We start from the raw sequence: 13025 nt of genomic DNA on the forward strand, positions 1-13025 counted from the left end.
GCTTTCAATGTTTTAATACCTACTGATGATTCAGATATGTATTATACCTACTGAAGATGGGTGAAAGGCCAAAATGCGTATTGGCATAAACAAAAATACATACAAAAAGTAGCAGGTTGTTGTATTTCTTAGCCAAGGAGCTCAATGACCAGAAAAAGGATAAATTATTATTTATCAAATGTCTCAGATTAATCAGAATTTCCACACTGGTTCTTTACTCATAACAGATTAAATAATCTTTGTACATTCTGTGCTATAATTAAAAAATTTACTACCAGATCTTGTTGTTATTTAGCATATAACTCTTTCTCAAAGTGAAAAGGCAGTGTTTTATGTGACAGAAAACTAGCTACTGGTCTCTTTGACAATATTTCAGATGGAACAAATGCAGGAAGACACAACTTAATTATGAAGGGAAAAAGCATTTTAGAGCTAAACAAAGAAGGAATGAGCTTATTTCTTAACAGTTTAATATCAAGTTATAAAAGTGAAATGGAAGAAGCTTTGCAAACAGGTCAGCTTCCCTCTATCCCAACATGGTTAACTAAGTATAATTATCTTCCTCATAAGCAACCAAAATTAGGGAATAAGACAAATACTTCAGTAAGATGGAAGTTTACAGGCAAAAAAAAAAAAAAAAAAAAAAAAAAAAAAAAAAAAAAAAAAAAAAAAAAAAAAAAAAAAAAAGCATAATTTGGATATTGGAAAATAAATGTCACTCTCGTCTAATGAGTGATGTTAAATTTGACTACTTATCTATCTCTATCCACACTACTCTCTTGGTGCAGTCATAATAAAATGTACTGTTATCAAACACATATTCTCCTTCCGGAATTTCTTTATGGTTATCTAATTTGTTAACGAGGAATTTAAACATTTAATTTGACTACTAGTTTATTAGACTTCGCCTAAAAAACCTATGATGTTCTCTGAATGTGATTAGGAGTAAAACTCTAATAGCACTATTTAAACATATGGTATTGTAGACATACTTTCACTATTAAGACTAACACATTGGTTCTATTTGTGAATGTCATGAAAAATAAGTAAGGGTATGGTTTGCGATCGGATTGGAGAAAGATGGTGTAAGAAATCAACTGCACCTTTCCAAAAGAACCATACTTGCATTTGCCAAAAGCAATTCAGGAAAATTGTGAAGAAATTAAATCTGGATGATGGGAGGGCAACTTGCACCACCATCTTCCCAAACGTGAGTCCAACAGATTAACTGTAGCATTCAACACCATTTTGCCACCTCACAACCAAATCTACCCTAGACCTTGGATACTACAGAACAGTGTGCCATCACATCTAAGATTTTGTATTCACATTTGTTGGTTCAGATGGCTCTGAGCATTATGGGACTTAAATGCTGAGGTCATCAGTCCCATAGAACTTAGAACTACCTAAACCTAACTAACCTAAGGACATCACACACATCCATGCCCGAGGCAGGATTCGAACCTGCGACCATAGCGGTCAAGCGGCTCCAGACTGTAGTGCCTAGAACCGCTCGGCCACTCCGATCGCCCACATTTGTTGGCTTTGCCAACTAAAAACTAAAAAGCCATCTTCCAACTTAATCTAGACCTCAAGTTATCCTAAAGATCTGCCTGTTACTTCAATATACATTCCAAAAAGTAACACAGATGCAAAAGAAATATTGTCATTGTTCTATTATGGTTCAAATGGCTCTGAGCACTATGGGACTAAACAGCTATGGTCATCAGTCCCCTAGAACTTAGAACTACTTAAACCTAACTAACCTAAGGACAACACACAACACCCAGTCATCACGAGGCAGAGAAAATCCCTGACCCTGTTCTATTATTTTTCAAGTTGAGCACGTATGATGTCACAACCACACCATCATTACATTATGGGATGAGAATGACATCCACTGTTGGCAGATTCAGTTGACACAGTCCAACATCTTATCATTGCATCACTTCACTTAGTGTTACGAAGCTCTGGACATGGGTGTTTCTGCCAGCATTATTCTTCAACACAATCTAGACCTTTCCTGTTCTTATAGTACAGTCAGTAATACTCACACATCTGACTGGTCTTGGCAAGTAAGCATTTTATTACATCCTTTCCATCAACACGTTTGGCACTGATGTGCATGGATGGTATAAGGAATTTATAAACTGTGTGCATTTTATCAACTGGATTTTTATCAAGACATATATGTGTGTGGAGTGCCTTTTATGCTTTGACTTCATGTAATGAAACACGACAATTTTATAACAAGTTACATAAGATAATATGACGGCAGCCTAGGACTGCTGAAAACAGTTATCTTGGAACCATAAAACTGACTACACTGTGATCACCGCATATAAAGTGTGTTTTTCATTTTTAACCACACAGATCACCATATAGCACAACCATACAGATCACCACACAGAGTAGACAGATATAAGGTGGTATGTGAACAAGAGAGATTCAGTACTCATTCTCATTCAGGTAAAATTATAAAGGATAATGGGAAACTATATATCTTCTGCTACACACAATATGGTGGCTTGATGTGTGGTATAGATGTCGACATGCCGTTTGCTTCACATCTCCTTTAAATTTAAGTATTAACTGTGTTTTTCTTACTTGTCACTTCTTTTTCCATGTGTTTTTGCTTTTGGTAAGCTTTAATTTTTGAGTACTAGTAATAGTGTTCCATAGATTTTGTGTTTGTTTTGAATACAGTCCAGAGACAGTTAGTGCTTATTTTCATTGTTTCCAACAACAAGTGTCTAGTAACCACAGTTTAGTCAACTATCAGCCGCCTTTAGTGAATTAGCAATCTAGTTAAAAGTTGATTACTTAAGTCTCTACCATAAATTGTTCATTTCTTAGGATGGATACGATGTGTGACTGCTGTGTACGGACACAGGAGGAGCTGGCCACTGCTCGCGAACAGCTGAATGTGCTGATGGCCGCAGTCAGCTGCCTTCTGGTGGCTGCCTCGGAGTGTAGCGGCACTGGGGAGTCTGGTGTGTCGCATGGTACACCCCAGGTGTTACATGCTTCACCCACGGTCCCTGCTGTCAAGACACCTTTGCTGGTACTGGGAGCAGTTGGGCCACCATCTCCCTAAGGGGAGATGGCATTCGCGTCACACAAGGTGGAGGGTCTATGTGGAGGCTGGCCATGTGCCTGTGAGTGCACATGTGGCCGCTCCTTCAGCAAGGTCCGAGCAGGCACACATGGGGAGGAGTTTATTAGTGACTGGGATCTCCAAAGTTAGGCGAGTGATGGAGCCCCTTAGGGGAATAGTGGAAAGTTCGGGGAAGAAGGCCAGAGTTCACTCTGCTTGCTGGGGGGGGTCACATCTGAGATGTGGAGGAGGGCCTGCCAGTGGCGATAGAGACCACTGGGTGCACCCAACTGCAAATTGTTGCTCGTGTCTGCACCAATGACTCCTGCCATCTGGGTTCAGAGGTAATCCTCAGTTTATACAGGCAGTTGGTGGAGTTGGTGAAGGTGAGAAAGCCTTGCAGTCACTAACTATTTGTAGTGTCGTTCCCAGAACCAATCGCAGTCCTCTGGTTTGGAGCCGAGTGGAAGGCTTAAACCAGAGGCTCAGACGATTCTGTGGAGATCTGGGGTGCAAATTTCTCGACCTCCGCTATTGGGTCGAGAAATGTAGGGCCCCCAGAATAGGTCAGGCGTGCACTACACGCAGGAAGCGGCTACAAGGGTAGCAGAGTACGTGTGGAGTGCACATGTGGGTTTTTTAGGTTAGAGAATTCCCTCCCTAGACCCAACAAGACGCCTCCTGAGACGCAACAAGACAGCAGTAGGCAAAATTCAACAGGGAATGACAATATTAATGTGGTAATAGTAAACTGCAGGAGCGTCTATAGAAAGGTCCCAGAACTGCTCTCATTAATAAACGGTCACAATGCCCACATAATACTAGGGACAGAAAGTTGGCTGAAACCAGATGTAAACAGTAATGAAATTCTATATTCAGATTGGAATGTGTACCACAGGGACAGGCTGGACAGTGAAGGGGAAGGCGTGTTTATAGCAATAAAAAGTGCAATAGCATCGAATGAAATTGATGGAGATCCGAAATGTGAAATAATTTGGGTGAAGGTCATGGTTAAAGCACGCTCAAACATGGTAAGTGGATGTCTCTATAGGCCCCCTGGCTCAGCAGCTGTTGTGGCGGAAAATTTGAAGAAAAATTTGGAAAATATTTCGAGTAGATTTCCTGACAATATTATAGTTTTGGGTGGAGATTTTAACTTACCAGATATAGACTGGGAGACTCAAACATTTATAACGGGTGGCAGGGACAAAGAAACCAGTGAAATTTTTTTAAGTGCTTTATCTGAAAACTACCTTGAGCAGCTAAACAGAGAACCGACTCGTGGCGATAACATATTAGACCTTCTGGTGACAAACAGACCCGAACTATTTGAAACAGTTAACGCAGAACAGGGAATCAATTATCACAAAGCGGTTACGGCATCGATGATTTCAGCCGTAAATAGAAATATTAAAAAAGGTAGGAAGATTTTTCTGTTTAGCAAAAGTGACGGAAAGCAGATTTCAGAGTACTTGAAGGCTCAACACAAAAGTTTTGTCTCAAGTACAGATAGTGTTGAGGATCAGTAGACAAAGTTTAAAACCATCATACAATATGCATTAGATAAGTATGTGAAAAGCAAGATCATAAAAAATGGAAAAGAGCCACCATGGTACAACAACCTAGTTAGAAAACTGCTACGGAAGCAAAGGGAACTTCACAGCAAACATAAACATAGTCAAAGCCTTGCAGACAAACAAAAATTACACAAAGCAAAATGTAGTGTGAGGAGGGCTATGCGAGAGGCGTTCAACGAATTCAAAAGTAAAGTTTTATATACTGACTTGGCAGAAAATCCTAAGAAATTTTGGTCTTACGTCAAAGCAGTAAGTGGATCAAAACAAAATGTCCAGACACTGTGTGACCAAAACGGTACTGAAACAGAGGATGACAGACTTAAGGCCGAAAAACTACATGTCTTTTTCCACAGCTGTTTCACAGAGGAAGACTGCACTCTAGTTCCTTCTCTAGATTGTCACACAGATGACAAAATGGTAGATATCGAAATAGATGACTAAGGGATAGGAAAACAATTAAAATCGCTCAAAAGAGGAAAGACCACTGGACCTGATGGGATACCAGTTCGATTTTACACAGAGTACGCAAAGGAACTTTCCCCCCTTCTTGCAGTGGTGTACCGTAGGTCTCAAGAAGAGCATAGCGTTCCAAAAGATTGGAAAAGGGTACAGGTCATCCCGGTTTTCAAGAAGGGAGGTCGAACAGATGTGCAGAACTGTAGACCTCTATCTCTAACATCGATCAGTTGTAGAATTTTGGAACACATATTATGTTTGAATATAATGATTTTTCTGGAGACTAGAAATCTACTCTGTGGGAATCAGCATGGGTTTCGAAAAAGACGATTGTGTGAAACCCATCTCGCGCTATTCGTCCATGAGACTCTGAGGGCCATAGACACGGGTTCCCAGGTAGATGCCATGTTTCTTGACTTTCGCAAGGCATTTGATACAGTTCCCCACAGTTGTTTAATGAACAAAGTAAGAGCATATGGACTATCAGATCAATTGTGTGATTGGATTGAAGAGTTCCTAGATAACAGAACGCAGCATGTCATCCTCAATGGAGAGAAGTCTTCCGAAGTAAGAGTGATTTCAGCTGTGCTGCAGGGGAGTGTCGTAGGACCGTTGCTATTCACAATTTATATAAATGACCTTGTGGATAGCATCGGAAGTTAACTGAGGCTTTTTGCGGATGTTGCTGTAGTATATCGAGAGGTTGTAAACAATGGAAAATTGTACTGAAATGCAGGAGGATCTGCAACGAATTATTGCATCGTGCAGGGAATGGCAATTGAATCTCAATGCAGACAAGTGTAATGTGCTGCGAATACATAGAAAGAAAGATCCTCTATCATTTGGCTACAATATAGCAGGTCAGCAACTGGAAGCAGTTAATTCTACAAATTATGTGGGAGTAGGCATTAGGAGTGATTTAAAATGGAATGACCATATAAAATTAATCGTCGGTAAATCTGATGCCAGACTGAGATTCATTGGAAGAATCCTAACGAAATTCAGTCCGAAAACAAAGAAAGTAGGTTACAGTACACTTGTTCGCCCACTGTTTGAATACTGCTCACCGGTGTGAGATCCGTAGCAGATAGGGTTGATAGGAGAGATAGAGAAGATCCAACGGAGAGCAGCGCACTTCGTTACAGGATCATTTAGTAATCGTGAAAGTGTTACGGAGATGATAGCTAAACTCCAGTGGAAGACTCTGCAAGAGCTCGGTATGGGCTTTTGTTGAAGTTTCGAGAGCATACCTTCACTGAGGCGTCCTACGTGTATCTCGCAAAGAGACCATGAGGATAAAATCAGAGAGATTAGAGCCCACACAGAGGCATACCAACAATCTTTCTTTCCATGAACAATACAAGACTGGAATAGAAGGGAGAACCGATAGAGGTACTCAAGGTACCCTCCGCCACACACCATCACGTGGCTTGTGGAGTATGGATGGAGATGTAGAGACCATAATAAGAGATCAGCATCAGAAAAAAATAAATCAACCTAGAAAGCAAAGCCCTGAGGTACTTGAATGCTGAAGCAGATGGAGGTAGGACAAGATACATAATATGACATTCTTGGATGAACATAAAATCTAAGGGAAACTCTCTTTTTTTTAAGATACTGACCTTAAGTGGCACACAAACATATAAGTCACTGGTTGCACATTCTGTACTGACCGAACTCGAAAACGTGTAGGATATTTTTGCTTTTTTCTGTCACATGCCTTGATAATCAACAATTTTGGAAAAATGAAACCAATAACAAAAAGAGAAGTACAGCATGATTTAGGTGAGTTAAATATAACAAGCAACAAATTGAATACAGAGAAGAAGACTGTAAAATGTAGAGATATGAGACAAACTAAAAACACATGGTGTCCCTGGAGGAACGGCCAATATTCAGGGATACGACAGGAATGACCATTTGAAGCAAAAGTCACTGGTAAACATGGGCTCTAAAATGCATACCTTAAGAGCTACACTATGCGATCAAAAGTATCCAGACACCTGGCTGAAAATGACTTCCAAGTTCGTGGCACCCTCCATCGTTAATGCTGGAATACGGTATAGTGTTGGCCCACCCTTAGTCTTGATCACAGCTTCCACTCTCACAAGCATAATAATAATAATAATAATAATAATAATGGTTTATTTGCCCATAATAACTTTTACAGTCGTGGACATAGTCAGTACATACATGAACAATAATAATAGTTTAGTAGTGGAAATAAAGTACACACAACATTAAAAATCCCTGATGGAGTAAAAACATTTAGCAATTAACAGCTGCTTTAATTTTATTTTAAATATGTTTCCTTTTAACATTTTTATGGTATTTGGCAGTCTGTTGTAAAAAAATCTTCCAGCAGAAAATGGATTACGATCGGTTGCTTTTTTATTTCTGTATTTTATGTGGATCCTCTTTCTTCCTTGTATTATAACTATGGATATCACTATTTATTATACTGTGCTCCATATTTTCTTTTACAAACATATAATGAATACACTGTTAGTATATTATACTTAATGAAGTATTCCCTACAGGATTGACGTTTGCTAATATTCGCTATTATCCTAATTGCTCTCTTCTGGACTCAGAAAGCCCTATCCATGGTGCCCCGCCCCAAATCTCAATACCGTATTGTAGGTGGGAGTGTATAATACCAAAATATATTTGTCTTAAGCCTGGTGACGCTATTATGCTAGAAATGAATATAATAGAGGGAAACATTCCACGTGGGAAAAATATATCTAAAAACACAGATGATGTGACTTACCGAACAAAAGTGCTGGCAGGTCGATAGACACACAAACAAACACAAACATACACACGAAATTCAAGCTTTCGCAACAAACTGTTGCCTCATCAGGAAAGAGGGAAGGAGAGGGAAAGACGAAAGGATGTGGGTTTTAAGGGAGAGGGTAAGGAGTCATTTCAATCCCGGGAGCGGAAAGACTTACCTTAGGGGGAAAAAAGGACAGGTATACACACACACACACACACACACACACACACACACACACACGCACATATCCATCCGCACATACACAGACACAAGCAGACATTTGTAAAGGCAAAGAGTTTGGGTAGAGATGTCAGTCGAGGCGGAAGTACAGAGGCAAAGATGTTGTTGAAAGACAGGTGAGGTATGAGCGGCAGCAAATTGAAATTAGCGGAGATTGAGGCCTGGCGGATAACGAGAAGAGAGGATATACTGAAGGGCAAGTTCCCATCTCCGGAGTTCTGACATGTTGGTGTTAGTGGGAAGTATCCAGATAACCCGGACGGTGTAGCACTGTGCCAAGATGTTGCTGGCCGTGCACCAAGGCATGTTTAGCCACAGGGTGATCCTCATTACCAACAAACACTGTCTGCCTGTGTCCATTTATGCGAATGGACAGTTTGTTGCTGGTCATTCCCACATAAAAATCTTCACAGTGTAGGCAGGTCAGTTGGTAAATCACGTGGGTGCTTTCACACGTGGCTCTGCCTTTGATCGTGTACACCTTCCGGGTTACAGGACTGGAGTAGGTGGTGGTGGGAGGGTGCATGGGACAGGTTTTACATCGGGGGCGGTTACAAGGGTAGGAGCCAGAGGGTAGGGAAGGTGGTTTGGGGATTTCATAGGGATGAACTAAGAGGTTATAAAGGTAAGGTGGACAGCGGAAAGACACTCTTGGTGGAGTGGGGAGGATTTCATGAAGGATGGATCTCATTTCAGGGCACAATCTGAGGAAGTCGTATCCCTGCTGGAGAGCCACATTCAGAGTCTGATCCAGTCCCGGAAAGTATCCTGTCACAAGTGGGGCACTTTTGGGGTTCTTCTGTGGGACATTCTGGGTTTGAGAGGATGAGGAAGTGGCTCTGGTTATTTGCTTCTGTACCAGGTCGGGAGGGTAGTTGCGGGATGCGAAAGCTGTTTTCAGGTTGTTGGTGTAATGGTTCAGGGATTCCGGACTGGAGCAGATTCGTTTGCCACGAAGACCTAAGCTGTAGGGAAGGGACCGTTTGATGTGGAATGGGTGGCAGCTGTCATAATGGAGGTACTGTTGCTTGTTGGTGGGTTTGATGTGGACGGACGTGTGAAGCTGGCCATTGGACAGGTGGAGGTCAACATCAAGGAAAGTGGCATGGGATTTGGAGTAGGACCAGGTGAATCTGATGGAACCAAAGGAGTTGAGGTTGGAGAGGAAATTCTGGAGTTCTTCTTCACTGTGAGTCCAGATCATGAAGATGTCATCAATAAATCTGTACCAAACTTTGGGTTGGCAGGCCTGGGTAACCAAGAAGGCTTCCTCTAAGCGACCAATGAATAGGTTGGCGTAAGAGGGGGCCATCCCGGTGCCCATGGCTGTTCCCTTTAATTGTTAGTATGTCTGGCCTTCGGAAGTGAAGAAGTTGTGGGTCAGGATGAAGCTGGCTAAGGTAATGAGGAAAGAGGTTTTTGGTAGGGTGGCAGGTGATCGGCGTGAAAGGAAGTGCTCCATCGCAGTGAGGCCCTGGACATGCGGAATATTTGTGTATAAGGAAGTGGCATCAATGGTTACAAGGATGGTTTCCGGAGGTAACAGACTGGGTAGGGACTCCAGGCGTTCGAGAAAGTGGTTGGTGTCTTTGATGAAGGATGGGAGACTGCATGTGATGGGTTGAAGGTGTTGATCTACGTAGGCAGAGATACGTTCTGTGGGGGCTTGGCAGCCAGCTACAATGGGACAGCCGGGATGATTGGGTTTGTGAATTTTAGGAAGAAGGTAGAAGGTAGGTGTGCGGGGTGTTTGTGGGGTCAGGGTGTTGATGGAGTCAGGTGAAAGGTTATGTAGGGGGCCTAAGGTTCTGAGGATTCCTTGAAGCTCCGCCTGGACATCAGGAATGGGATTACCTTGGCAAACTTTGTATGTAGTGTTGTCTGAAAGCTGACGCAGTCCCTCAGCCACATACTCCCGACGATCAAGTACCACGGTTGTGGAACCCTTGTCCCCCGGAAGAATGATGATGGATCGGTCAGCCTTCAGATCACGGATAGCCTGGGCTTCAGCAGTGGTGATGTTGGGAGTAGGATTAAGGCTTTTTAAGAAGGATTGAGAGGCATGGCTGGAAGTCAGAAATTCCTGGAAAGTTTGGAGAGGGTGATTTTGAGGAAGAGGAGGTGGGTGCCGCTGTGACGGAGGACAGAACTGTTCCAGGCAGGGTTCAATTTGGATAGTGTCTTGGGGAGTTGGACCATTAGGAGTAGGATTAGGATCATTTTTCTTCGTGGCAAAGTGAGATTTCCAGCAGAGAGTACGGGTGTAGGAGTGTAAATCTTTGACAAGGGCTGTTTGGTTGAATCTGGGAATGGGGCTGAAGGTGAGGCCTTTAGATAGGAGAGAGGTTTGGAGGAAAGGTTAACTACTGAATTAGGGTGTTGTAGTTCCAGAATGTGTTGATTGGAATTTTGAGGTTTTAGGGGGAGTGAAGCTGGAAGTGGTAGATTGAGTAGATGGGAGAGACTGGGTCTGTGTGCAATGAGAGGAGGTTGAGGTTTGCTGGAAAGGTTGTGAAGGGTGAGTGAGTGAGTTGCCTTTCCAGAGGTGGGAAACCAGGAGATTGGATAGTTTTTTGAGGTGGAGGGTGGCATGCTGTTCTAATTTGCAATTGGCCTGTAGGAGGATGCTCTGAATAGCCGGTGTGGATGTGGGAGAGGAAAGATTGAGGACTTTTATTAAGGATAGGAGTTGACGGGTGTGTTCATTGGCTGAGTTGATGTGTAGGTGAAGGATTAGGTGGGTGAGGGCAATGGATTGTTCAGTTTGGAACTGGTATAGGGACTGATGGAAAGAAGGATTACAGCCAGAGATGGGAACTTTAAGTGTGAGGCCTTTGGGGGTAATGCCAAATGTCAGACAAGCCTGGGAAAATAAAATATGGGAGTGTAATCTGGCTATGGCGAAGGCATGTTTGCAGAGGGAATGTAAATAAAACTTAATGGGGTCGTTGTGGGGATGTTGTGAGGGTGACATGGTATTAGAAGGTGGAAAGTGTAACATGAGGCTGAAATGAAAATGAAAAAAAATATATATATGGCGAGAGATAAGGTGAACTAGAAAGCAACTGGAGATCTGGTGTGAAAAAAGGCGAAAAGGTGTTGGTTATAGCTGGGCTATGTTGATCCTGTGGTGAACTTGGGTTGGTAGACAACGATGTGCACAAGGGTATGTGGTTGTGTTGCCGCCAAAACACGTTAAAGGGTGGAGCAATTCGGGAAAATTTCGAAAAAACTGCATGTAAATGTATTAAAAGGAGTGGTTTTGTGGTGGCAGATTGTGAAAATGAGGCTAACAATTGTCTGACGAAGAAATAATGACATTAAAACCTGTGGGAAGCGGCTAAAAAAGATCAGTGATGTGGGGGAAAAAAAAAAAAAAAAAAAAAAAAAAAAAAAAAAAAAAAAAAAAAAAAAAGGGCGAAAAAAAAAAAGCGAAAGTTATTGGAACTGGCCGAAATGGCTGTTTAATAGCTGAAAGGAACTGTTTGTGAACTGGAAACGGTGGATTTTGTAGCAGCAGTATTGTTGAAAGCGGGAAAAAAAATTTTTTGGTTATGGTTTGGAGGTCTGAGCTATTTCAAAGACCATCTCACATGCAAGTTTTTATCTATCCAATCAATTTTTTCGCACTGGACATTATTTTTGACATAAATACCAGCACCACCACCTTTATGTTGTTCCCTACAATAGACACTGACAACTTTATAATTACTTAAATTAATGCTGCGTAATTCTTCAGTTTTGCACCCTAGTTCATTCACAAGATAAATATGAGGGCTACTAACACTTAGAAATTCGTCAATTTGTTCAATTTTATTGGTAATATACTGGACATTTTGCGATATTATTTTGATTTTACTGTGATTTGCGATGTTGTCAAGTACTTCGCCTTCATGTATGTATGGTGAAGGCTGAGTTAGTCTAAAAACGTTTCAGTCAGACTTCTTTCAGTTGTGAACAAACTGTTTATATATATTAAGTTTTTCAGTTCGATTCTTTCTTTTATGATTAAATTTAATTTTTCACACAAATTGTGTTTTGCTGCATAATTTAAGTGCAATCTGTGGGATGTGTGTTGACCTCTATCCAACTTTCCTGCATACATTCAATCATGTGCTGGCAGGTTTCTTGGGGAATTGCAGCCCATTCTTCACAGAGTGCTGCACTGAGGAGAGGTATGAAGTCGGAGCTCCAAAACATTCGAAAGGTACTCTATAGGGTTCAGGTCAGGACTCTGTGCAGGCCAGTCCATTACAGGGATGTTATTGTCGTGTAACCACTCTGCCACATGCCATGCATTATGAACAGGTGCCCGATTGTGTTGAAAGATGCAATCGCCATCCTTGAATTGTTCTTTAACAGCAAGAAGGTGCTTAAAACATCAATGTAGGCCTGTCCTGTGATAGTGCCACACAAAACAACAATTGGTGCCAGTCCCCTCCATGAAAAACGTGACCACAACATAACACCACCGCCTCCAAATTTTACTGTTGGCACTAAAAACGCTGGCAGATGATGTTCACCGGGCATTTGCCATACCCACATTCTGCCATTGGATGTCACATTGTGAACCGTGATTCGCCACTTCACGCAATGTTTTTCCACTGTTCAATCATCCAATGTTTATGCTCCTTACACCAAGCAAGCCGTCGTTTGGCATTTACCAGCATGATGTGTGGCTTATGAGTAGCTGCTGGACTATGATATCCAAGTTTTCTGACCCCCCGCCTAACTGTCATAGTACTTGCAGTGGATGCTGATGCAGTTTGGAATTCCTTTGTGATGTTCTGCATAGATGTCTGCCTATTACACATTACAACCCTCTTCAACTGTCAGTGGCCTCTGTCAGTCAACAGACGAGGTCAGTCTGTAT

The 13025-nt window shown here is 41.9% G+C and overlaps 1 protein-coding gene across 1 annotated transcript in view; it reads right to left on the reverse strand.

Annotated features, from left to right (window-relative positions):
- LOC126483634 (dedicator of cytokinesis protein 9) overlaps positions 1 to 13025 on the reverse strand; it is a 344753-nt gene that overhangs the window by 70091 nt on the left and 261637 nt on the right. The gene's annotated exons all lie outside the window — the stretch shown is intronic.

This window comes from Schistocerca serialis, chromosome 6 (genome assembly GCF_023864345.2).
Source record: "Schistocerca serialis cubense isolate TAMUIC-IGC-003099 chromosome 6, iqSchSeri2.2, whole genome shotgun sequence".
Classification (NCBI taxonomy): Eukaryota; Metazoa; Arthropoda; class Insecta; order Orthoptera; family Acrididae; genus Schistocerca; species Schistocerca serialis.